Source organism: Pongo abelii, chromosome 17 (genome assembly GCF_028885655.2).
Source record: "Pongo abelii isolate AG06213 chromosome 17, NHGRI_mPonAbe1-v2.0_pri, whole genome shotgun sequence".
NCBI classification, from domain to species: Eukaryota; Metazoa; Chordata; class Mammalia; order Primates; family Hominidae; genus Pongo; species Pongo abelii.
Genome location: NC_072002.2, coordinates 79,854,919 through 79,882,679, shown reverse-complemented (window position 1 = coordinate 79,882,679; position 27,761 = coordinate 79,854,919).

The following is a 27,761-nucleotide window of genomic DNA, read 5'->3' as shown; positions in this document are numbered from 1 at the left end:
TCTCCTTTGCCTCCCACCATGATTCTAAGTTTCCTGAGGCCTCCCCAGCAATGAAGAACTGTGAGTCAATTCAACCTCTTTCTTTAATAAGTTACCCAGTCTCAGTTATTTCTTCATAGTAGTATGAGAACACGCTAATACAAAGGTACAGTAAAAATACGGCATAAACGAAAAAATAATGGTGCACCTGTATAGGGAACTTACAATGAGCGGAGCTTGCAGGACTGTTGCTTTGGGTGAGTCACTGAGTGAGTGGTGCATGAATGTGAAGCCTAGGGTATTGCTGTGCACTAATGTAGACTTTATAACGGTGCACTAGGTTACACCAAAATTATAAAATATTTTTTCTGTCTTCAATAATAAGTTAAACTTATCTTACTATAACATTTTTATTTTATAAACATTTAAGTTTTTAATCTTTTGACTCTTTTGTAAAAACATTTAACTGAAAATAAAAACACATTGTATAGGTCAGTGAGCTGTGATCACTCATCTGTCCTCCAGCTTGGGTGACAGAGACACTGTCTGTAAAAAACTTTTAAAAACACATTGTACAGCTGTACAAAAATATTATTTTTCTTTATAACCTTATTTTATAAGCTCATTTCATATTTTTAAACATTGGATATTAGCTTTTTTTAACTTTTAAACTTTTCATTTAAAACTAAGACACAAACACACCCATTATCCTAGGCCTTCACAAGATTAGCTTCATTAAAATTGCTGTCTTCTGCCACTATGTCTTGTCCCACTGGAATGTCTTCGGGGGCAATAACATGCATGGAGCTGTCATCACCTATGACAATAATGCTTTCTTCCAGAATGCCTCCTGAAGGACCTCCTCAAGGCTGCTTTACAGTTACTTTTTTTTTTTAATAAGTAGAAGAAGTTCACTGCAAAATAATGATTAAATGTTTAGTATAGTAAATACATTAACCAGCAGCATAGTCATTCCATTATCATTTTAAAGTAGTATGTACTGTACATAATTGTATGTGCTATATTTGTATGTGACTGGCAACACAGTAGGTTTGTTTACACCAGTATCACCACAAACATGTGAGTAATGCATTGCACTATGACATTAGGACAGCTATGACATCATTAGGCTACAGCAATTTTTCAACCCCATTAGAATCTTATGGGACCATCATCACATATGTGGTCCAACATTGACTAAAATGTTATTATTTGATGCATGACTGAATCCCGATTTAATTTTCACAGAGTATGTACATGTATCAAAGCACCATTCCATACTCCACAAATATGTATAATAATTGTGTTAATTTAAAAATACAAAAATTAAATAAATTAAAAAAAATTTATTCTAAAGGGAGGTTCAGACTTTTAAACACTCTTATTCTGTAAGAGTGCATGTCAAAGTGTAGAGGAAACTATAGGACTCCTTGAGGAAACGAGCAGGCAGGCAATCAAGAGTAGGTGACATCAAATGCTGTGGTTAAAAAATAAAAAAAAACAGTTAATAAGGGGATACCAATACTTTCATAAAAGACAACTAGAAAATTTGAACAAAAATAGAAGTCATGTCCAAGATGTCAAAGAAGTACTGAAACCAGGATAATTAAAGACAGCAAGATTCCAGAGAGAGGAGAACCCCTGACATTTGTAGAGGCTTTTTACCTGAGGAAATTTGCTGTCTCTGCCTTTGTGGAGGAGGATGAGAAGGCAGGCGATGGCCCAGAAGAAACCTGCTGTCAGGCAGAGAAAAATTAGCAGACCTTTTGTTGGTCTCCTGGGGCTAGAATTAGAAAACAGAAATGTGATGGCCTCTAAATACATGACTGTTTTCCCCTCTATGGTTACATGAAGGATGAGGAGATTAAAAAAAAGAGTAAACAGGAAGCCTCTAAGAAGCAAAACAGAGCAAGTGTAGCCTTCCTGAGGAGACAAGGGCTAACATTCGCTCAACTGTCCAAGGTCAGAGTCATGAAAACATACCAAGCTCTCAGAGAGTGCAGGTATTAAGTTAGCAGATCAAGACATTAAGATAACTATGATTATTTAACTGTAAAAGAACAGAAGAGAAAATATTTGAAAAGGTAAAGCAATAGTGATTATACCAAAAAATTGAAAGACTTAAAAGAATATAATGAACACCTAGAATTGAAGAAATGAGACTTTTGAAATTAAGAGCTTAATCGTTGAATTTAATGATGGATTAGAAACAGAAAAACACAGGATTATTCGTCTGAAATACATGCCAATAAATATAAACCAAAAAAGAGAGAGAGAGAGAAAAAGAAAATACAGAAAAGAGTTTCAGAGAAATTGAACACAGAAAAATCTGTGTAGTCTCCTTGTAATTTCTGTTCCAGAGGAAATAAACAAGAGAAAAGGGAAGACATTGAATTTTAGTACACAATGTCAGAAAAAGTATTAAAGCCAAAGAAAGGATTTATGGCAGCTGGTTGCAAATTTGCCCCCCAAAAAACTATGGGTTAGTATTCCTGCCGTGATGTAATGTCCTCTGTTATTAAATGTGGGCCAGCACTGTGCCTTGCTTTATGCAACACGCTGTGACGGGGGACACTGTATCATAGTAGGCCTAAGCCTTAAAATTGACTGACATCTTCTGAGTTTTCTGGAGCCTGGAGTCACTATGTAAAATTCCAGCTGCCCTTCTGGAGAGAGGCCCCGGAAGACAAGATACAATAAGCAAAGAATGATTTCATAAAGAAGAAACAAGCAGCCAGGCACAGTGGCTTACGCCTGTACTCCCAGCACTTTGGGAGGCTGAGGCAGGCAGATCTCTTGAGGTCAGAAGTTTGTGACCAGCCTGGCCAACATGGCGAAATCCCAGCTCTACAAACAATACAAAAATTAGCTGGGCATGGTGGAGCGCACCTGTAATCCCAGCTACTTGGGTGTCAGAAGTGGGAGAATCACTTGAGTCCTGGAGGCAGAGGTTGCAGTGAGCCGAGATGGCCCCACTGAACTTCAGCCAAGGTGACAGAGACTCTGCCAAAAAAAAAGAAAAAAAAGAAGAAGAAGAAGAGGAGGAGGAAGAAACAAGCATCTTATATGTGAGTGGATGAGCTATCAAAATTTCCATCTGGAATAAAATATTCTAGCATCCAAATGACTGCATATCCAACCATGAAATAAATGGAGAACCCCAGGTGAGGTTGGCTAAATAAATCTTGAGCTACACTCAGTCAACCCATTGAAACATGAGCTCATAAAATGCTTATTTTAAGCCAATGAATGTTAAAATGCTTATAATGCAGGAACAGACAGAACAAGTATCAACCTATTGATCAAAAAACTCATTGAACCCAAAGCAGTTTAAGTAAGAGAAATCCACACTTAGGAATGTCTTGACAAAATGCTTAGAAACAGAGAAAAAGAATTTGAATCATCCTGGGTTGCAGTAATAGGGGGCAGGGAGTGGGGGGCGGGCAGTGGAAGTACAAATTATGTTCAAAATTGCAACAATAGTATCTGTCAAAACAAATAACAAAACAAAACCTGAATGAATGTGAGAAGATAATGGAATGGCATTTTTAAGGAGCTGAAGAAAGTCATTCCCAAACAAAAATTATATACTCAGCAAATATATCCTTCAAAAATAAAGATAAAATAAACATGTTTTAGACAAATTCAAAGAGAATTTGTTGCCAACAGATCTACATTACAATAGAAATAATATTGTTTGTATAAAGCAATAATAATGCTACCTTATGGGAACTGAAATACATGTAGATAAAAAATGCCTAAAACAGCACAAATGGAGAGAATAAAGTAAATGTATTTCAAATGTTCTTTTTTTTATTAAGGAAATGATAAAAGTAACATTGTTCAAGGGTAATAAATCAAGCATTGATAAAGAAACTTTTAATCCACCTCTTAAAAATTAGTGAAATAATATGTAATTAATAATAGAGAAAATATAGAATATAAAATAACTAATACAGAAGAAACAAGAAAAAACAGAAGTAAAATAACAGGTGGTCAAAGAGAAGATGAATAAGAATGAGAAAATGAATAATATATATCTGAATACATCAATAATTATATTAAATAATTAATATGGTATTTCATATAATAGGCTAAAAACACTTGTTTTAAGACTAAAATTGCCAAATTAATTTAAATTGCAGCAAAGACAAAATCCATATAATGCTTAGAAGAAGCACAGGAAAGTTAAAAATAAACAGCATGATGGGCTGGGCATGGTCAGGCCTGTAATCCCAGTGCTTTGGGAGGCCAAGGCTGCAAGATTACTTTAGCCCAGGAGTTCACGACTGTCCTGAGCAACATGGCAAGACCTTGTCTCCACAAAGTGTAAAAAATTAGCTGGGCATGGTGGCACACATCTGTAATTCCAGGTACTGGGAAGGCTGTTGCTGGAGGATCACCTGATCCCACGTGTTCAAGGCTGCAGTGAGCCGTGAATGAGCCATTACATTTCAGCTTGGGTGACCGAGAAACAAAACAAAGCAAAAACCTTTAACAAACAAAAAGCATGAAAGAAGTTCTACTATGAGCAGACTCTGTTATAGCTATATTATTAATATTAGAATCAGCCGACTTAGCTCAAAAGAACTGAGAGAAATAGCAGGTACATGCAGAGAATAAAGGCACAGAAGCCGAAAACAACACAATCAGCACATATGCACTATGGCATGGGTAGGAGATTGCACCAAACAAAGACAGCATATAGTTTATTTTTAAGTGTACCTGTAACATTTTTAAAAAACTAACCTCTTGCTAAGCCAGTGGAGCAACAGTCAACAAGTCTCAAAACATTGATATAATTCAGGGTATTTTTTTGGTGTATCAATTTAAAAACATAAGAAATAATTCCCCAATTGTTCAGAAAGCACATCAAATATTATTGCATAAAAGAAGAAATCATCACAGAAATTAGAATCGTGAACACGTATGTGATTGTGACATGTAAAAGTTTTTGAAATTCAAAATTGGTGTTTAGAAAAAAATTAAAAACATATAACACACACACACAAAAGTGTATGAAAGACTGAAAATGCCAGACTATTTTTGAGGCTTGTATCTTCATTTACGATTAAGGCTTTTATCTTAAAGCTGGAGTTTTTAAGCATATGAAATTCACAGAAACTAGAAGGGATTAATAAATAAAAATAAGAGCAGATGTAGGTAAAATAGAAAACATGCATACAGTAGAGAGCATTGTTGTAGACAAAAATAGATTGTTCAAAAGAATTAATAAAATTGATAAGCTTTTAGCAAAACTAATCACTGATAGAAGGAAGAAAACATAAATATCAATAACTAGAATAACTTGATTCCTATAGTGGATGTCCCAGTGGAATAAGGCAATAAGCTAACAAATAAACAAAATAGATAAATAAGCAAATTCCAGACAGAAATGCAAATAAACTAACTGCAACTTCACCAAGGAAAAAAATGAATTTCACAGGAATAAATGTGCAATTAATGAAACCAGACATAAACACACATACTGTATGATTCATTTATATCAAGTATAAAAACAGTAAAAATGCATTAATGTTATTAGAAGCAGATAGCCTTTGATTTTTCTGAGTTAGTTAATAGGCGGCAGCTATAGTTGGAAGAGAGAAAGAGTTTCCGTGGGGACTGGTATGTTGTATGCTTTGATCTGGGTACTTGTTGCATGAATGTGCTCAGGATGTGAAAATTATTTGATATGCACATTTATGATTTGTGTATGTTTCTATATGCATGCTAAACTTAAAGAAAATGTTAGAATTCAATAACAACAAAAAGTCTTGTGAAAACACATATCCTTTAGGTAGATTAGATACTTAAAAACACATCAGTGCAAGTAACTTCAGAATTCTTAAATATTGAACATTTTCTTCTTGAACAAAAGTACACAGATATTTACTGGTAAGATTTCATACCGTATTTGAGAGATTAACCATTTTTTTTTTTTTGAGACGAAGTCTCGCTCTGTCGCCCAGGCTGGAGTGCAGTGGTGTGATCTCAGCTCACTGCAAGCTCCACCTCCCAGGTTCACGCCATTCTCCTGCCTCAGCCTCCCTAGTAGCTGGGACTGCAGGCACCTGCCACCATGCCTGGCTAACTTTTTATTTTATTTTATTTTATTTTTTGTATTTTTAGTAGAGACAGTGTTTCACCATGTTAGCCAGGATGGTCTCGATCTCCTGACCTCGTGATCCGCCCCACTTCGCCTCCCAAAATGCTGGGATTACAGGCATGAGCCACTGCACCCGGCCACCGGTTTTGTCTTCTAGGAGATCAATGTCTTTCTTTTCCCATTTCTGGGTGTTTATTCACCCAGAATCTGTGTGTGTGTGTGTGTGGGGGGGGGGGGGGTTGGGGGATAAGTGCAATTTTTCAGGTTATTGGTACCCCAAACATGAATTCATAATTGAGATTATGCTAGGACCCAAAGAGACACAATTCTCTCAATAATTAATGTAAATAAATAAATAGATAAATAAACAAATGGACAAACCAATAAATAGCTAAGGCTTCTCCCAAAATGGATGATGGTGATATAGTTTAATAGTAAGGTCAGACATGAAGGGTTCACAATAGAAAGAGTGGGGGTCCTCCCACTGCATCAATGAAACTCTCAGTGTTAGGCAGGCTGGCTCTCCTTTTTCTGAGAACCACCACAGGATTTCAGCAATAGACTTTTTTATATTGGGTTTAATATCATATCAGTAAAACTGTGCTTGTTATCATACAGATTCTCTAGTACTTATGGGGAAATAATAGAAGCAAATTTGATAATGTCCTGCCTTTGGGTCAAATTAAGATCAAATGATCTCACAGCATATTATGTAGAGACACCAAAAAAGAAAGGCAGTGGCAGAAGGGTGGTATACAGTTAGCATAGGCAGCCAGATTTAGAAAAATCGTTGTCTTGCCATGCTCTTCACTACTAGAATCATATTGTCAATGACAGCTGGATTGCAGTGTTAAAAAAAATCTGTCAGATTGTTACAGGATCTTTGAAGTGTTGCTTTTTCTGGCCGGAAAACCTCTGTGGCTGGTGGCACCTTTGCCTGAGTTCTTGTCCCGTGTCCAGGAAGAATGAGGTATGCAGACAAGTGAAGGGTGAGCAAGACACAGAGGAGCTTTACTGAGTGTTAGAACAGCTCAGAAGAGACCCCCGGTGGGTAGCTCCTGTCTGTAAGCAGGCTGTCCCGTTGAATATTCAGCTGTCAGCAGCAACGAGGCCATGGAGTGGGTGGCTCCTCCCTGCAGGCAGGTCATTTCTACATCTGAAATGCTCAGCAGAGAAGATGTACCAGGGTGGGAAGCTCCTCTCTGCAGCTGGTTGTCCTATCACCTATCCATCTGCTGCCCTGTTCTAGATGAGTCCAGGACTTTTTTATGGACCTCAGAGAGGAGGAAGTGTCTGGCGACTGGTCCATGGGCAGCCATGGGTGGACTGGAAAAGGCACCACAAGTCCTTGGGACTGGTAGCCTGGCCCGCAGCCTTCAGGCCCTCCCTGAGCTGAAGGTGGGGACTTATCGGGACCTATCTCCTTAGCCCAGGAGCCTGTTCCTCCAGCAGCCCTACATCGTCCCTGAGATCACCAGACTTGCTCCCAGATCAGAGGCCCTGCTGACAGCAGGGAGAAGTCAGACAGTGGGGCAGGCACTTCTGAGCCTGCGAGGGGACGGGGTCTTCCTGGGCCCTCCCCTCGCAGGGATGCCTGAGTCTGCAGCCACGGTTTGGGCAGCTGCAGCTGCGCCCAGGAGGGCAGCCCCGTAAGAGCACAGGGAGGCTTGGATCCACAGCTGCAATTGGGGTGGCTGCCTGAGTGGGGCTCCTGCCTGCTCTGTGGATCAGGAGCAGAATCCCCGGTCTGCAGCCGAGGTTTGGGCGGCTGCAGTGGCACCTTGGGAGCTCCCTCCCCAACTTGGAAGAGGTAGGTCTCCCACCAGCTTCATGGAGGGTGCAGCCCCAGCTGCGCCTCTCTGCTGCAGCCAGCTCGATGGCAGCAGCAGTCCTTCTGGAGCAGCAGCTCCCATCAACATCACATTGATATTGCAAACTTTAATTTAATTATATTTGTATTTCTATTTTTCTTATATCTAATATACATATTGTTTGGATTTTAAAGTTTCATATACACTATAAGCATAGAAACTTCATAATAGTTTTATATATGAACATATTTAGAATTTTACCTTAAACTTCACTTTATTTAAAGCAAAATCTTCCTTAAACCTTTTAATGGACAACCATATTTGAGTGAAGTTAGAACACTAAACATTCTTTTCTAAATTGTGTGTTTGCTTTTTATATTCCATGTCAAAGCAAAAAAATATAAATAAATAAAATAAAAATCCCTGTATAAAGTTAAACAGCTAAGAAAGATTTTATTCAATGCTATCTCAACAGAACAAAGAGGTCAGAACTCAGTCTGAGCTCAATTAAATGGAACAAAGCCTGGGGAGCTTGTAAGACCAAGAGTTGCGGAATCTTAGGCTACATATGTTTGCCAATTGGCCTTAACCAAAGGAAACAAACTTGCTTACATTTTCCTAATAAGAAGTAGTTTTACAGCTTACAGCCAGGTGCCTGCTGGAGTTAGGCTGCTGGCCTCGGAACCGACTCTGGGAGTTAGAGCCCTATCTTCCTGGATAACGGTTACACTTTAAATGGACTGCTTCTAGGGTTTTGAGAATGATGTTTCTGGGTTGTAAATCTTGTGAGAAGCTTTGACAATATTTGTATCTCAAAAACACAGAGAAAGAATTTACATGTGTAAGTTTTCTACAGCGAATGCTCTAAGAGAAGGGAGGTGAAAGGTCTGAAGTCAGGAAAAAGCCTGTCTAAAGTTTATTCCAGCTGAGGCCTGAGTGAAAGCTGTCTTGTTCAGTGACACTGTGTTAACACACATTGGCCATTTCTTCCTTATACTGTAATACACTAGAGTGATCGACACAGCTGATTGTGCTGGTTTATTTTCATCCCAATATCTCATGTTTGGAACTTAAAAGTCCTGTTTTATCTTTTAATAAATAATCCTTCCTTTGCTTCTGTGAATACTAAATGTCAAAACTACTTATTACATTTGTTACTGTTACAAAATTTTAATGATAGAAACCAATCTTAATTTTACAATTCAAGATAAAAATTGTAACTTTTGAAAAATGTTAAAGACCCAAATTTATTAAAAGACAATCTTTCTTACCTAATTGTCTAAAACTGATGGTTGACCCCAAATTTGTGTACCTGCTAAGTACACAATATGTATTTATTTAATATACTTAAGTAAGCAATCACATTGCATAAATTTTGCATCCTTTTTCTTTTGGAACAGGTTCTCACTCTGTTACATGTGCAATGGTGTGATCACAGTTCACTGCAGTCTCAACATCCCCAGGCTTGAGTAATCCTCGCACTTCAGCCTCCTGAGTAGCTAGGAAAACAGGCACGTGCCACCATGCCCTGGCTAACCTTTTATTTTTTGTAAATAAGATAGGTTCTCAATATGTTGCCCAAGCTGTTCTTGAAATCCTGAACTTAAGATATCCTCCTGCCTTGGCCTCCCAAAGTGCTGGTAAACCAAGTATGAGCCACCATGCCCAACCATTTTTGATATATTAAATAGAAATGTTTCAGGTCAGACAGGATATTGTGTATTATGTCACTACAATATTGTATGGCCATGTCCTCTAGGAGACTTTGAATATATAATCTTGGAATAAAGTACTCCACGATTTATTCTGTGTGTGTATGTGTGTATGTGTGTGTGTGTGTGTGTGTGTAAAAGAGAAAGAGAGAAAGAGACAGAGGGTTTTAATTGTTGACCTTGAGCCCATAAATGTGGTTGATGCATTGCAGTTAGTAGTTGAAGGCATCAAGTTGCTGAGTCTGTATGGGTGAAAACAAGGAGGCCCTAAAAGGTTATATTTCATAGCCTCAAACTAGATTTAAATTGTAAGAAGCAAATGTTCAAGGGCAATGTTAAAATTTGCCATTCTAGAGTTAGCATCTAATTTGTAGAAGCTTAATAAGATAATGGTGCATACTTCAGCAGTAAATATCAATAGGTTAAACAAATTCGCATTAACAATTAATTTCTAGTCCACAAACATTTCATGATAACCTGCTATGTGCCAGAGATATAGAATTAATTAGGTCATAGCTGCTTCCCTCAAAAGGTTAACTTCTAGTAGAGAGATACACACATAAATAAATAATTTTGATTGGATACACTACAACTAAACTTTCTTCCCTTTATTCCAAAATAGTATATGTAAGCACCTAGTAGGTCAATTTAAGATTACTAAGAAAATACAATTCAGGCTTTTCCAGTGTCTCTATGTTGGTCCCGAGTTCGACTTCATTAAGTAGCAAACTGAGGCAGAATTCAGAATACGTAAAATATAACATTATGTTGACGCTCACTACTTAGCATATGAATCATATGTAAAATGATATTTATTAAAATTATAACTTTGATTATCATTATTTACTGAACAGCATATCTTTTGCCTGTAAATATTATTTTCAAAACGTCACTGTCATCGTTGTCTACAAAAATGCATGAGTGATACATATTGATTTAAAAGTTTTAAGTTAATTTTGGACAGGAAAGAGAAGAAATACTTAACCTTTCATGGAGGGCATAGCTGATCTTACAATGGTTGTGACATATGTAGTCTAAAACATACACTCAAAATATTATTTTCATTTGCAGAAATTAGAAGCTCTTTATTTTTATTATATATACTACATAAGCAAGCATTCAAGACTGATAGAGAGATATAGAAGACAAACCGAGTACCTTTTATACTCTAGTGTGATGGTAAAGTATATGTTTCTAAAAATAGTGCTTGTAAAAAAGAAAGAAATTGTATGTAATATAAAAATAGACTACCATTTTCAAAAGTAAAAAATAAAATAAAATAATCTTGAGGTCATGTTCAATTACGCTGCACCAGTTAGCTGATGAAGGACAAACCACCATAATGGTGGCATCGAGTTCTAAAGGTTTCTGTTTTTAGATTTTTTCTTATGCCGTTATGTTGTACCCTAGCTTATATGTTCATAATTTTTATTTACTCTTCAAATAAATTTTCCCAATTTATTTCCTAATACATTTTATATTATGTGCTTTGAAATTTTCCTAAATTTGATTTTGATCTCTAAAAAAAACCAATTTTCTTTGCTCCACTAAACATCATCCAAAAAATAAAGAAATTAAGATAATGAGAAATCTTCACTTTTCTTAATATTAAAGAAAATGAAAACAAAGTTACCACATGTAGGCATTTTACAACACAGACATGGAATATTATCAACACAGTTCCCTCTATTGCAGGGGAGAAAAATCTTCACAGCGCTCCCCAATCTTGATATGAGTACATTGTGTTGATATTTACATTCAAATGAAGTTAGGATCATAAAGGGTTGAGCTGGAGCTATTTGCTCATCAGGACTATAGGCCCATCAGGACCCATCCTTTTTAAGTATTCCATTTCTTTAGAACAGAATCTAATTGTTTCTTGAATGATCCTCGTGTTTTGCTTCAGCAATTGTGCCTGATAGGCCATTCCATATGTTTATTATGTTCTAAGTAGGAGGAAAAAATTTTGCTAACATCTGTTATGGGTTGGTTTCTTTTTAATTCTCATTTACATCCCTTGCAATTCTTACTTTTCTGGAATTGGGAACTCAATTGTCACAACATGTTAATAAAATAGTATGTGGCTTAACCGTTGAAATGTTTATAGTTTGATGTGTTATTTTATGGCATTAAATCCTAATTATTAGAAATTAGAATGATTTTGATTTTATCCTCAACTAAAAATAATAAAATAATAAAATAAAATCTACAAAGCAAATGCCCTTCACCAACAAAAGGGAAAAAAACTGAAACAAATAAAACTACTACATAATCCATGAAGGACTGGTTATTACACAGTTCTAGGAATATATAAAATATGGCAGTAGTAAAGTAAAGCAAATAAAATGCTTTATAAATTGAAAAACTCAAATTATATCCATTTATTTTGTTCATGGGTATATTAATAGTAGTAACACATCCATCTTGGCCTTAACCATATGACTTTTATTATTTTTTGTTTAGAATGTAAATAACATTTACATTTCTATGTTTTATTAGTATATTTTCCTAAGCTACTTCAAACGTAACTAGAGAAATGCAAAATATAAGGAAAGCCAATATTAATAATAAGGAAAGCCTAAAATAAGTATAAAATTTTTAGAATATTTGTTTAGATAGTCTCACATAACCCTCACAATAACCTGACAAAGAAAATGTTATTACTTTTTTTTCCATATCACCTTGAAAAGAAAAGTAAAACTCAAATAAATAAAATGGTCTACCCAAAATGGCAAAATTGGAATAGGATCTAGGCCTTTGGGGCTACAGTATTATTTCAATGAATAGGTTTTCCATGTAACTAATGTCTAAATTTACAAATTTTTATTTTGTCAAGTATGGACTCAGGACTAGCTTCAAGTCTGATGGGTAGTGAATTATTCACATTTTAAATGAATTGTGTGAGTGTGTGTGTGTGTGCGCACGCACACATGTGTGTTTGTGAGCTCATACCAAGGTGTAAACATCAGGATTATAGAACTCATAAGAACTTCAGGGAACTATAAATGACACACCAAAGATAGAAGACATTCAGAGATGAAGGGAAGGAATGTTGAAATTTAGCCCATATATAATATCTAACTGGCACCCTGCATTTGCTGAAGTTATCCAGGGATCTATAAATGATTAAAAATAGGTTTATGACAACTCACCTTACAATATTCTTGCATTGCTTAGAAAGGTGAGCTGCAAATCTAGATTACATTGATTCTCATAGTTGTGCTCATTCAAACGCCTGAGTCTGATTTAGTAGTTTAGGGAACAGATTGTCTAAATCCATGAGCAATTCCTCATGGCTTCAGTTATCACACAGTATCTAAAGAACATGTTTTGTAGGAACACCACTGGGAGATTAGCAGCTGCGCTTCCTGCAAGTTAGCCAGGATGGTCTACCCTTCTCAGAAATGTGTTGTCAGGCTCTACAGAGAAATATATGTTTGCATTATGAATCTTTCAGATTTCCTGAGCATACTGTCAGAAAATCTAATGAGAAATTGTTTCTAGCTTTACACTTGCCTTACTTTTATCAGATTTCAATATTACGAGAGAAAAAATTTGTGCCTTGGAGAACTCAAGATGCTAATTGTGTATCCAGCTCTGGACTGTCTTCCTGGATTTATACAAATATCAAGGGATTCCAGAAGCCAAAATACAAGGCAGAAAAAAAGGAATCTAAGGATTATAGCAACTCAGTGTTCCTTTGATATCAAGAAACAACGTTAAATCTCATATCCTCCATGTTGTTTTCTATAACGGTATATTTATGAAAAACTACACATTGTTTCCACAGGTCACAGCAACTAGTAATTTGGTTTCAGAAACACTGGTAGAATTTAGATATATACCCTCACAGATGGAGAAGGCAATAAAATAATGATTCTTCAAAGTAGACAATAGTACTTTCTTGGGGTATGGGATGAGGAGGAAAATGTTATAGGATCACAATGAAGCACATTACAATATTCTTTGTGAAGTGTCTCCTACTCATAGTGATATGTAAGATCTAATGAATAATTTGGATTTAGAATTATGATAATAATTATTAATGGTGCCATATTGCATAGTATATCTTGAAAAGCTATAATTTTTATCTGCATGCATTGCAATTTTCTAACTGTGAATCCATCTCTATACTTAAAACTTCAAGGCAAGATTTATCATTGTCTCATCAAAATATGTCCTTCCTACTATTACATCTTCTACTTTGTTTAGATTTGCCACCCACCATTCTTCCAAAGAAGTTTGAAATTTTTTACCTACTTCACATTTCCCAACAATGTGTAGCATGGGGTACATGCGGTGGAATAAACATCTCAAATTTTGAAGCAAAATTTTGAAGATCAACATTAGATGCCTATTCGTGCCTCTTATATGTTGTGTGATCTAAGCTCATTACTTCACATTTTTTTTGAGATTCTTCTTTCTCAACTGTAAAATGGGAATAAAATGAACCTTATAAATAGAACAGAACCATCTGGTGAGATGTAAATGTCTAAGTCTAAAATTTATTGAATGCCTTTTCTGTTTGAAAATGCTAGCTATGTTGAATTGAAATAGTGAAGGCATTCAATGAATTTTAACCGTTTCTATATTTTTCATTCATTATCCTTCTTTCCATGTGTATATATTTTCATTCATTTGCTTTTTGTAATATTCACTGCCACTTATAGATGTAAATACCTCTTACTTCAGGTAATGCCATGGTAAATGAATTGATTACTGTGCCACCTCCCCCTGCCCATCCTGCCCAATCATGTTACATGTTGCTTCTGTAACTGTCCTGAAGCACGTAACTCATCATGCTTCACCTCTCAAAAAATAGTTAAATATTTCTCCAGGTTGCATATAAAATAAGGTGAAAGCTTTTAAGGTTGGCATTTAAGAGCCTCCATTATCTGGCTCAACAGCATTTTCAACTTTAATTTAACTTACTACCTTTAATGTCCTCTTATGTATTCTCTACTCACTGGTCAGGCCAATCTATTTGCTGTATTTCTTAAATCCTTCATTTTATCATGCCAGGTGTTACTTTTTAATGCAACTGTAAGGAAGTATAATTTGTTGTTGTTTACTTATTTCAAAAACTAAATACCACAATTTTATATACATTATCCCATTTAATCTTCACAAAAACTCTCCACATTAGGCATTATACAATTGTAAACAGAATAAACATCGAAGCTATGCTGCCTCAGTTGGAAACTGAGCTCTACCACTTCCTAGCAATGTGACCTTGGATAAATTACTTAATCTTTCATTCTATATAAATTTAGAGGGCATTTACTCTCAGGGATACATTTAACCACCATAAGGTTTTCCAGAATCTAATTCCAGTATACATATTTTAACCAAGCTAGGCAGGCATTTTTTCACTCACTAATCACAAATACTTAAGTCTTTAGTTGTTAACACTAACAATAAAAATAGAAAATTAAATAATTGCATATCTTAATGAATATTAATTTTTTTCTCAAACACTTTAAGGAATACACCACACACAATTTTCTACATACGCACACAAGGAAATCTTCTGGGCTCTGTTGAATTTCCAGAGTATAAGAGTGATTCAGCAAAGGCAGTGGCAGGATATTTGACCTTGATATAACAAGAAAGAAAGAAGCCTATGGAAAAGAATGAAAAATAATACTACAATGCACCCACAGAAGTTTACAACTGCAGATGATTTTTCATGATATATAACCTTGTGTTTTGAGGAGTAACATTTTAAATTATTTCATGATAAATCTTACACTCATCATTAAATAACTTACAGAGCAAAAACCATGTTAAAATATACATTTGCCATGCGCAGTAGCTAGAGCCTGTAATTCCAGCCCTTTGGGAGGCCGAGGCAGCAGATCACAAGGTCAGGAGACTGAGACCATCCTGGCCAACATGGTGAAACCCCATCTCTACTAAAATACAAAAAATCAGCCAGGCATGGTGGCACGCACCTGTAGTCCCAGCTATTTGGGAGGCTGAGGCAGGAGAATCACTTGAACCCAGGAGGCAGTGGTTGCAGTGAGCCAAGATTGTGCCACTGCACTCCAGCCTGGTGACAGAGCAAGACTCCATCTCAAAAAAAAAAAAAAAATATATATATATATATATATATTTGTGTTTGTATATATACACATTTGCCAACATTTTCATTATTACACTAAACTCTTTTTGTAAAGATTAACAACTATGACCGAGTGTGTTTCTCCCATAATGAGGTAGTTTCCTTCCTACTCCTCTTCATCTTCTTTTTTTTCATATGTCTGTTAGAAAGTGGTAAAGTCTCGTCCATTCTGTGCTTCCAGTATGGAATGGTAATGAGGAGATTTCGCCTCTAAACTTAGCTAGTTTAATAGTTTGGGTTGGGTTTGAAATTCTACTGGGGATTCAGTGACCACCGCCCTAAATCATCACTTCTCTAGGAAAAGTAACTTCAAAAGAAAGTTTATTATCTCTACATAAAAATAGTAGCAGCTCTAAGATAAACACGTGACAAACAGAAAAAAAGCCAAATAGAGAGCCAAATTTATCTACTCATATTCATTCAATGCAGAACGTAGTCATTCATTCTTGAGCTACACATTCATTGCTTTAGCAAATATACAAGAATACTCCTTATGCTGGTAAGTTCTGTGCTACAGAATGACCAGCGTGGTCTCCTAGGACACCAGGATGTAGACTTGATTGCAATATAAATATAAATGTATGTAGATAAAGTGAAACGCATCTCTTAAATAGCTAAGTGCATCCTATGTATTTTAGACTGTGACGTATAATCAAATACACAACAGTGAATGGAAATTTTTCCCAGTTTCTTTTCTGAGTTGATTGTTGTAGAAAGCCTGATGAGCGTTAATGACACAGGGCAGGTGAGCCCCCAAATTGGGGCTTAGCTTGAGAAGTTTCTTGGCTTTGCTCAGGAAAGAAATCAAGAGCAAGCCAGTGAGTAGAAGAAAAGAGCTTTATTGAGTGGACAGTGTTACAGCTTTGTGACTGCTCCAGCAGAGCTGGCTACCTGCTAGGCAGTGTGTGGAGAGTAGCAATTTAGGGACATTTAGTTCTGCAGTTATAGCTATATCCACTTTTAATTACATGCAAATTAAAGTTCTGGAAAAGGGGTAGTAACTTCCTGGATGTTGCCACTGAAAGCAGCAGTAACGTCCAGGTGTTACCATGGCAACGGTAAATGGACATGGCACTGGTAGGCATGTCTTATGGAGATGTATGTACACGTCTTCCCTGTTTCAGCATCTTCAATCTTGCCTACATAAGTCCCAGCTCTTATTTCATTAATATATGTGTCACAACTACCGATGATATCAACTAGTTTGTTTTTTCATTCATTTTCTGAAAAACTTAACTAGATCTCAAATTTTGTTTTGAAATCTAACCCATATCCCACATTATACATAAAATTTGAAGATCAACATATTGAAAGACTGGTAATAAAGTCAGTGAAACCAGGATTTTTAGTGCATTTATATTATTAGGAAAATACAAATTAAATTATGTTAGTAACTAAAATATTTGATCAACCACAACTGCAATGGAAGCAGATCTGTGGTAACAAGGTTTGCATGTGCAGGTTTGTAGAATCAAATCTAGGCATTTGAAAAAGGTACATATTTTAATAAGATGGCAAACATGGAAAAAATTAGTTATACAGTTCTCTAGTGTTTTGTTCAGTAACATCAAAAGCTGCTCTATAGACTATCATAAGCATACTGAGAATGAACCGTGGTTATCACATGCCCAAATTCTACGTTCCACTCCTGACTGTGTTTGGTCAAGTTTCTTAACCTGTAATTTCTCTTGTGTAAAGTGCACCTAGTGCCTTTGCTCAAAAAGTTGTCATATTAAGTGGATGTCTAGATTGCATAGTCTAGTGCCTACAACTCAGTGAAAACATTGTGTCAGCTGTGAATAATCTTTCCTTGTCCTGTTTTTTCTATTCACACAGCAACACTAATGTCATGAGTGTCCTTGATAACGCCAGCATATCACATTATAAAATCCTTCATAGAATATGAAAAGTTCAAAATTATGCCCTAGGATCTCATTAAGAACAAGAAAAACACCAGCACCCCAAACTGGCCTATGTTGAAAGTGTGTTTTTACTGTTCATTTTTGCATGTACAAACAGTCTTTTGTAATGGAAAGAAACATACTATCATTTTTTAAAATGCCTATGGAGTTTAAATGTGTTTGCTCAGAAAGAATTAATTACTCTTACAGAAAAGCCTATTGTCTTTCTTTCCTTTTTAAAATTTCTCTTCTCTGTTTTATTTTTGTTTGTGATAAGGCTTTATGAGAACTATTTGGTATTAGAAATCAAGATTATCAGAAAAATGTTGAAAACTATTATACAAAGAGGAGTAGGGTAAGGATAAAACAAGTCATATGGAAACTTGAGCTACTTTATGGGGCTATCAAAATAAAGAGTGACCTTAGATTTACTGAGCATGTGGGGCCATCAGAGTTATATATATTTAAGGATGCCAAATTTTAAATATTTACCCCTCAAGTCTAGTTAACTGACATCCTGGAGGGCAAGCTACATATTTGCATATCATTCCTGTATGAGAGCAAGATGTGAAAGTTACTGACTCCACTTATTTAAGGCAGTTTTAATGTATATTTAAGCTTCATATAATTTATTATGCCTAATATTAACACTAGTGATGGTTAATATCTACTGAGCTTTTATTACTACTAAATACTGCCCTAGTGCTTTACATATGTCATCTCATCAACAATCAAAAAACTCTCTTAGCTTAATATGATTTTACTTTCCATTTTATAGAAGAAGAAATGGCAGCATGGCTTATTAAGAAACTTGTCCAGTAAACCCCAGCTAGTAAATGGAAGAGATAAATTTCAAATCCAGGGTGCCTGTTAGATGAATCAGCTATACTAAAAGATTCAAAGAGCAGCAGGAAGTGTAAATGCTTAAGAAGACCAGGATAAGCCTTTCCCAGATCTCAGCCAGAAGTCAGTGATTTAGGAGAAGGCTGCAGAACCCCTAAGTAGCCAACAGGCTTTTAGTGTGCTCGAAAGCCAGTCTCCCACATTTAATGCATCTTCTCTTTCATTTTTCAGTGGATGATTTTGGGTAGTTATCAAGCCGGGGTGGAAAGGCATGCTCAGTGACTCATGCTTAAATTAGATTTGCTCTTATTGCTTTATTTACACTGTCATGATAAATCACAACATTTCCATCCTCTGGTTAACTGCATATTAAAATGACATGGGACAGCAACACTTTAGTGGGCAGAAAATTAAAAGAATGTTTCTGTATTTCATGAGAAATATTTAATTTTCAACTCTATTTCTTTTAAATCCACGTGAGTGACATTTTTAAAACCTCATACTTTAGCCTTAATATCAATAGCAATTGTCAGGTGAAGAAATCAATAATAGTTATTACAGTTCAGTAAAACAAAATAGCAATCAAATCAGGGAAAATAATATGTTAAACTGTTAACTGGTTACATTTACTTTATCATGAAAGGCCTTCAACCCTACTAAGCTATTTTAATTGTCACAAACTCAGGTCTTTCTACACTTCTTAAGACGCCATGACTTATAAACATTCCTCTGTCGGTTAATGATACCTAAATGTTACATCCCTGGGGATCTTTCTCAAGTCCAGAATAATTCTACATTTTTATTCCTTCTCTCCAGAGCCTCCAGAGATTTTGTCAACTTCCATGTTACCCCCACTAAAGGTACACTGGAGATACACGAAAGATACACAAGATACACTACATTTTTAAAGCAGACAGTAAAGTCACCATTTGATTTTCAAACAAATGCTGAATGTTTTCTTATCAGTAGTTAAAAGGGTGCAACATCAAGCAAGAGCACAATTAGAGACTTTTGAAGGTATTTTAGAAATATTACCAGCAGTTTTGTTCAGCATTTACTGAAATCAAAATAAGGTTAATCCTTTGTAAAGACAGTGCGATACATTCTCTTAGACCTAAAACATGTTATCACACATGACCTCCAAGATTTTAAAGAAATAATCAGTCATTTGTAGTTCACAATATCCTCTACAAATCCATGCCCCACCATGGAGAATCCTATCGCTGTAATATATTTTGCCAAAATATCTTAGGATGAAAATAAGATCTGTGATTGCCACTAATAACAGGAAATGGTTATTTGCTGATCTAAACTAAGCACATTTCATTTCTTTTAAAATTTGAACTTTTTAATGTTTTTTGATGGTATAGTCTTATTTTATTTTTTAACTACCTGTAACATAAAGTTTTCATTCAGGAAATAAAAGAGGCATCTTGTACTGAATCCAATTGATGCATATGTGACAATTCAGGGATCTATTTTAGGAAAAAATCAGACTTCCTATCTTTGATTTCACTTGATAACACATAGATCATTACAAAAATCTCCCTTTTAACTTTCATTATATTTTCAGGGAAATATTTTATATCCTGTATCAAATCAGGGATTTACTGGTTAATTCACGCATCCATTCATGAAATCAGCATTACACATCAGACACATTAATTTCTTTTTATAAATTACTGTGATAGGAGCAAAATACAGTGAGAAAGAAAAAGTTTTGGATATCTATTTACTCATAATAGCCTAGTAACAAGGACATGTCACATAAATATGTAACAGTAATCTCTCAAGATAAATTTGTATGTGTAATATGACACTGTACAGATAGAAGGAATGAAAGCCTATGTTAAGTAAAGAATATCTGGAGTAGTATGGCCTGAGTCTATAAAGCTATGTTGGAGAACAATTCATTTCTCAGGTTTCTGTGTTCCCAGGCAGACTTACCATTTCTTTTTATCATTTAACCACCTTTACTACTTTTCATAAATTTGATATTTAGAAACAGAACACTGTATATTATAGTACCTATTCTGTTTACAATTTTCATCTTAATTGCTCACATGGATAATTTGAGATATTTATATATCAAATTTTGTTAAGATTTTCAAGTAGTTTTCTTTTTCAAACTTTTCAAATAATACATTTACCTCTTATGCAATAAGCATTTCTCTGAAAGATTTTTCAGTCATTCCTTTCTTTTAAAATGTTGAATTTATTTTCATTTTTGAAAAATGGTAAACTAGATGTTAAATCAAACTCCACCCTGGATAATATATTAATAAAAGTTTAGAGAGAGAGAAACAAAGTGTGGGGTAGGGAATAAGAAATAACCAACCAAAGAATAAGTTGCAAGGGTAAACTACAAGGGAGTCAGTGTCTGACTGTGTTTATTTGTCTGTATCTAGGATTCTAGAAATTGGATCTTAATCAACCAGGAAGAAAGTCTTAAATGTCAGAGATAATGACAAAGTAAAAAGCAAACACAGCCCATATGCAAACACATGTATGAACAACACATATAAACAATCAAGATAGAATCTAGGTTTTTTGGTTAAGGAAATCAAGCTAGTAGAAAAAAATTAAAGCTCAGGATTAAGGTAAGTTCACTGGGGAGGGAAATCAGAGTTTAATAATTTTTTAATCCTTGTACTGTCTAAGAAAATATTGAAAATAACATTTATGCTTAAGTATTTTAAGATAACATAAACATTTAAATTCCCAGGGCAATCATAAAATAATAAAAATATTACATAAAATTTTCATTATAGTTAGAGAAAAATAACGAAACGTTGAAGGAAAACACTATTAAACCAAAGCCTAAAACGAGGCAAACAAACAGAGAAAAAAATAAGAAAAATATAAAACAATATTATGGCAAAAATTAAATAATGTATAAGAGTTTTTATATTCGCAATTTAAATGAGTTGAAATTTTAAATATACATACAAACAACTAAAGTGCTTTCAGTAATTTAAATATAAAAGATGAAATGTAAATATTCTAGGGTCAGATATAGGAGGATATTTTTGTAACAAAGGATTGGAAATGAAGTTTTAAGAGCAAAAAATGAAAAAGGGGACATAGTAATAAATTTAATTATCTTACATTTAAGAATTTCTATTTATTAATACTATAAAGAATAAAAAACTACAATCTATAAACAAAATAAAACATTTGCAAACCATTTTGCCTACAAATGATTCATACCCAGAATATATGAAAACGTTCCACCTACCAAAAAAAGATAAAACCAATTGAAAAGTAGATAAAGGTGCAAATGTAATTTCATAGAAATGGATTATAAATGACCAATAAACATGACTACACTGTCAAGTTGATCACTAATCAAGAAAATGCAAAGCAAAATTTACGTTCACTACTTGGGCAGAAACTTCAACATCTCATAACAAGAAGTGTTTTAAAGGATGAGTACCCATGGATCATTTATTCACATTTGATGAACGTGTAAAACAATACAAGCACATTAAAGATCAATCAGGCATTGCCTTGCAAAGTTGAATATGCATATGCACTGCAACCCAAGAATCCCATATGTATGTATACATGTAAATATGTGTACATAAACACAAGTATGTATACATAAGTATGCATACACACATGCTATAGGATATGCGTATGTTTATCAGACAATATGTAAAATAGTGTTCTTGGGAAGTATTGTTATTCATCAAATACACATATTTTCAGTAGAATGAACTAATATATTTTTGTTTATTGATACAATGAAATATTTACTAACAAAATTTATAAAATAATATAATAGCTATTGAATTTACAAAATGTTTTGTTGGTCACAACTATTTTAAATTTTACACTGTATAAATATTAGGAGAGGAATTAATATTCCACCAAATTCATCACGAGTTACAAACATAAGAGGTGATTGGATATATGTATACATAGCAAGCATTATATTTTAAAGCTGCTATTTGAATCAAGAGTAAAAGTCACTGATTGGCCATGAAACCACAGGTTAAGGTTGAATAATTGTTGACATTTCAAGCAGAACATTGAAGAATGAAAACAGTTTTCAACGTCCACTGAGTCACAAGGTAGATATTCTTGCATTGCTGGGGACCAGAAAGAGTAGTACAATATAGTGGCTTATTTCTATTCAGAGTCAAATATAGTCTTCCAATTTATTTCATGAACAATGTTCTAATTGTAAAATTTATGAATTTATGAAATTAAACCAATATACTAGATATTAATAATCAGGAAACTCAATGTTTCTACAAAAACCAACAATAGCAAACTATTTGACTTGTCACAAGCAAATATCAGTTTTGGGTGAATGACACGGTTTGGCTCTGTGTCCCAAACCAAATCTCATCTGTGTCCCAAACCAAATTCAAATCCCCACATGTCAAGGGAGGAATCTGGTGAGAGAAGATTGGATCATGAGGGCAGTTTCCCCCATGCTTTCTTCATGAAAGTGAGTGAGTTATCATGAGATCCAATGTTTTTATAAGTGATGGTTTCCCCTGCTCTTCTCTCTCCAGCAGCCTAGTGATGAAGGTGCCTGCTTCCCCTTCCACTATGATGGTAAGTTTCTTGAGGTCTCCACAGCCACGTGGAACTGTGAGTCAATTATACCTCTTTCTTCTATAAATTACCCAATCCCAGAGTAGTTCTTCATAGCAGTACTATAGCAGGACTAACAGTGAATTATTTATATTATTATAATAAATATATTTGCTTACTTAGAAGAGATTATTTAAACAAGTTTTAAGTATTGCTCAGCAAGAGTGTGTGCTTTGTTATAGGCAGAACAGAGGCAAGTGGGCATAAAAGTTTTATTTGTGTAAAAACTCATGACCTTTCAGTAGTTACATTGTATTTTTCCCCTATAAATATTTTCTAGGGATTTTACAAGCATTTTATCTTCTTCAGCTTGTCTGAAGCTAGGGTCATTTGAAATATCTCATAATTTAAACTCTTGTTTTGCCATTCACTCAAGACCAAATGCTATTTATGATTTTGTGTAATATACTGTCAAGAAAAAACAATAGAATGGTATCACATTATGATAATTTTGGATTGTATTGCATCTAATATTATCCTTCCAGGTTTTTTCTATTAATACTATCCTTCTAGGGGCAGAATAATTCACATGAAAAGGCATTTGAATATACATTTTGGTATCATTGATTGATTAAAAAGCAAAAAGCTTAGGTTCTTAGATGACTTTCTTTTGCAGCAATATCAGAGTGAATCTATATTTCCTGTAGGGGAAGTAAAAAAGACACCCAATGTTCAGACGCATAAAATGCCTTCAAAGCCTGACAGTGATGACAGAGAGTTTCACTAAGTGCCTTACTGGCTCTTGGCCATGTTGGCAGCAGGAGGGGGTCAGTGTATCACTGGGTACTCTGCTGCTTGCAGCTTAGGCTCTGCTATACATTACAGAGTGAGTGTCAGAGAGGAGCTATTGATCAGAGATAATTTTCTCTCATTGAGAAACAGGCTTTAACTACCTTTTGGCCTTGTTAGTAAAACTAGTCAGTAAGAAAAATGTACACTTAGTTTCAGGGTTACTGGAAAGAAGGAAAATACTTCTCAAATGACATCATTAGATTCTAGCCGGATGTGCTCGAAACTACCATTTGAATTTAATTAATGGGTCAGTTTGTTAAATCTAATTACCGGTTTAATTTCTCTCCCCTCTACCACCATATATAGAAGATCTATAATCCGTTTTCAAATAAAGACACTATGTTCAGTTTCCAATATAATTTTTCTACCTAACAATCTGACTGACAATTAAATTTGTGTTTAGGCTAAGGTTAGAGTTGCAGTATAAAAGTAGTGTAGATTGAAGAGTCTCTTACTCTTCACAATCACAACCAAATCTTGCCTGTTTTGTCATAACCACCTTGAAACGGTGAGAAAAATCTGGCCCAGAAAAGTGAATTCAGCTGTGTGACGAATCGTGCACACAAATCTTCCCCACTGCCTAAGGCTCCTTGCAGACCCAGGTTTCATGCTCTTGCCAACTAGGACAGATTTCTAAAGCTAGATTTGCTTCTCTGGCTGACTGACTTCAAAACCTATAAGGATGAGAGCCTTGGAATGGAATCAAAGGGTACACTGCACACTGCAGATGGAAGGCAGCCTTTAGAAAATTATTTGTGGCTTTGATTTGCACTTCTCTGATGATTACTGATGTCAAACATTTTTTTCTTATGTGTGTTGGCCACTCGTATGTCCTTTTACTGGGAAGTGTCTGCTCATGTCTTATGTCAGACTGTCTATCATTAAAAAGTCAAAAAACAACAGATGCTGGAGAGGCTGCAGAGAAAAGGGAATGATTATACACTTTTGGTAGGAATGTAAATTAGTTCAGCCACAGTGGAAAGCAGTTTGGAGATTTCTCAAAGAACTTAGAACTACCATTTGATCCAGCAATTCCATTATTGGGTATATATCCAAAGGAAGTAAATTGTCCTACCGAAAAGACACATGCAATCTTATGTTTATCACAGCAATGTTTACAATAGCAAAGACATGGAATTGACCTACGTACCCATCAATGTGGATTTGGAAAAAAAAAATGTTGTTTAACAGCATGGAATACTAGACAGCCATAAAAAAGAATGAAACCATGTCCTTTATCGCAACATAGATGCATTTGGAGGCCATTATCCTAAGCAGATTAGTACAGGAATAGAAAACTAAATACCTCATATTGATACTTATAAGTGAGAGCTAAGAATTGGATACTCATGGACATGAAAATGGCAACAGTAGACACTGGTGACTACTAGAGTGAGGAAGTAGAGAGAGAGAAAGGATTGAAAAGTAATTACTGCGTACTATGCTCACTACCTGGGTGATGAGATCAATTATACACCAACGTCAGCATTAGACAATATACCCATGTCACAAACCTGCACATATATCCCTGAATCTAAAATAAAAGTTGAAAAAAAGAAAAATATTTCCATGCATCAGTTAAATCTACCCTATAGAACTCCGGCCATATGAAACACTCAACCTTTTCTTGGAGAAAGAAAGCAAGGAAGAACATGAAACTCTATTAGGAGACAAATATATTGTTATTTCTGTGGGATAATATCTTCTAAATGCAAAACAAAAAACAACAAAAATGACTTATTTTAGGGTTTACCATTCCACCTTACACAAAATACACGTGTAATACACAGACAAGATTTTAATTAGGTTAGCATTTAAATTAAAATTTATTTAACTACAGCAGAATGAATGGAATGTAATTTGAAAAGTAAGTCTTCAATATTAACAACAAAAACAATTTATTGAACACCTATTTTTTTGGATAGTCCATGGACTACACATTTCACAGATTCCTACCCTCAGTAAGTTGTTAAAGTTTCCAATATAGAAGCAATTGAAACAAGTTAAGATGGTTAGAAAGTACTTAATGACCTTCCTCTACTTATGTTTATTTTCTTGTTTGAGTCCTCCAAATTTGCTGAAATTATTTGTCTTTAACATTGTCAGAAATGCTGTTAAGGCTGCTATTTTTGGAACAGTGGAAGCACTGATTTCTGTTCTGTCTATGCTGCTAACCTAATCATTTCAGAAAAAACAATTTTCCTTATTAACCTCTTCTCATAAGGTCTTATGAAGGAATGACAACAGGGAGATATCAAGGAATTAATTGTAAGTTTTGTAGAAGTAAAAGAAATTTGAAGTCCAGTAACCCAATAAAACAATCTGAGTCACTTCAGTGCCCCTGTTCTTATCCCATCAATCTTCCATCCTACACTATGGAGTCATTTCCACTGGTCTGCACGGTTAAGAAGAGTAAGTCTTGAACTAGATAGACAAACAGAACGCTATTCTGAGGTGCAAACATTGTCAAACCTTCCCTATCCTTAAGGAAACACTCGTAAATTCGGTGCTTCTCTTTTCTTATAAAATGCCACGTCTTTATAGAATATAATCAATTATGAGCTTGTCATTATGATTTGTTCACTAGAACACAGCATGACTCTAAGAGTTTACAGGCAATTAGCGTGTTTTTAAATATTTATATATGCCAAGTGTTAACATTCATTAAGTTAAAAGGAAGAATTTTCAGTAAGTCCATTAATGGTCAATATAACCATTTTACCAGTTTACTCGTATCAGAGACAAATCATTGGATTTTAAGTTTTTATTGTGGAAGTTGAGGCAAGTAATATAAAATTGAGTAATACAAAGTAAAAATGTATGCCTCAAAATAAGAGTAATATGAATTAAGTTTGTAGCTTTTGGTTCAGTTTGGTCTCAGGAATCTGTTAGGTAGTTTGTCATATAAAAGTGGTTCTTGTTATGTTCAACACAGTCCTACATTTGGAATCAAGACACCTGTCTCCTTGTATAATAATAGTCTTTGTGAAATAAATGATGTTAACTTCCAACTCGAAAAAGTATTAATAAAATAGAGCAAATCTAAGGGGAAAATAAAGATGCTCACAGGGAATGAGACACACATGTCTCTTTACACATGCACACACACTTGCAACTGCAATGTAGTTGAGTTTCAGTTGTTCCACATTACTGTCAACACTTGATATTATCTATAATTTTAATTTTAGCATTCTAGTTGTTGTGTGCCAGTGTAATTTTTATATTTCCTCTGTTATAACTTCCCTTAGAGAGGGGTGTGTGTGTGTGTGTGTGTGTGTTGTTAAAAGGATCCATAAAGATGCCTTGATTCTACCATGGCAAAAAAATAAAGACACATGACATATTTGAAACAATTCATTGCACTTTGGGGATTGATTCATATTTAAATGTGGTTAAGTATGAATTTATAGATACCAAAAGGAATAGTTATAGTAAAATATATTCTAAATTTGGTTTTGTTAAGCAATTAATATGAATAAAATACAAAAACATTAAGTATCTACAAATTCCGAGTAGAATAGAATTAGAGTAGAAGGGGAGAATTTATAAAAACCATCCTAGAAGAGGTTAATCAAAAGTACACTTTTACTACCTTTTAATTTTGAAAAATCTCAACACTACGGAAAAGTTGAAAGAATAAGAAATACATGTTCATATTCCTTCTACATAAATTTACCAAAGTATTTTGCCAAATTTGCTTCCTCGTGCATGTGTGTGTGTTATATTTGATGAAACACTTCGGAGTATATTAAATACATCAAGACACTTCATCCTTAAATAATTCAGCATGCATTGTCTAAGAATATAATCCACATTCTATGCAAGTACAGTACCATTATCGCGCTTAATATGAATGAAGATTTATCTTTAATCATTTCAAAT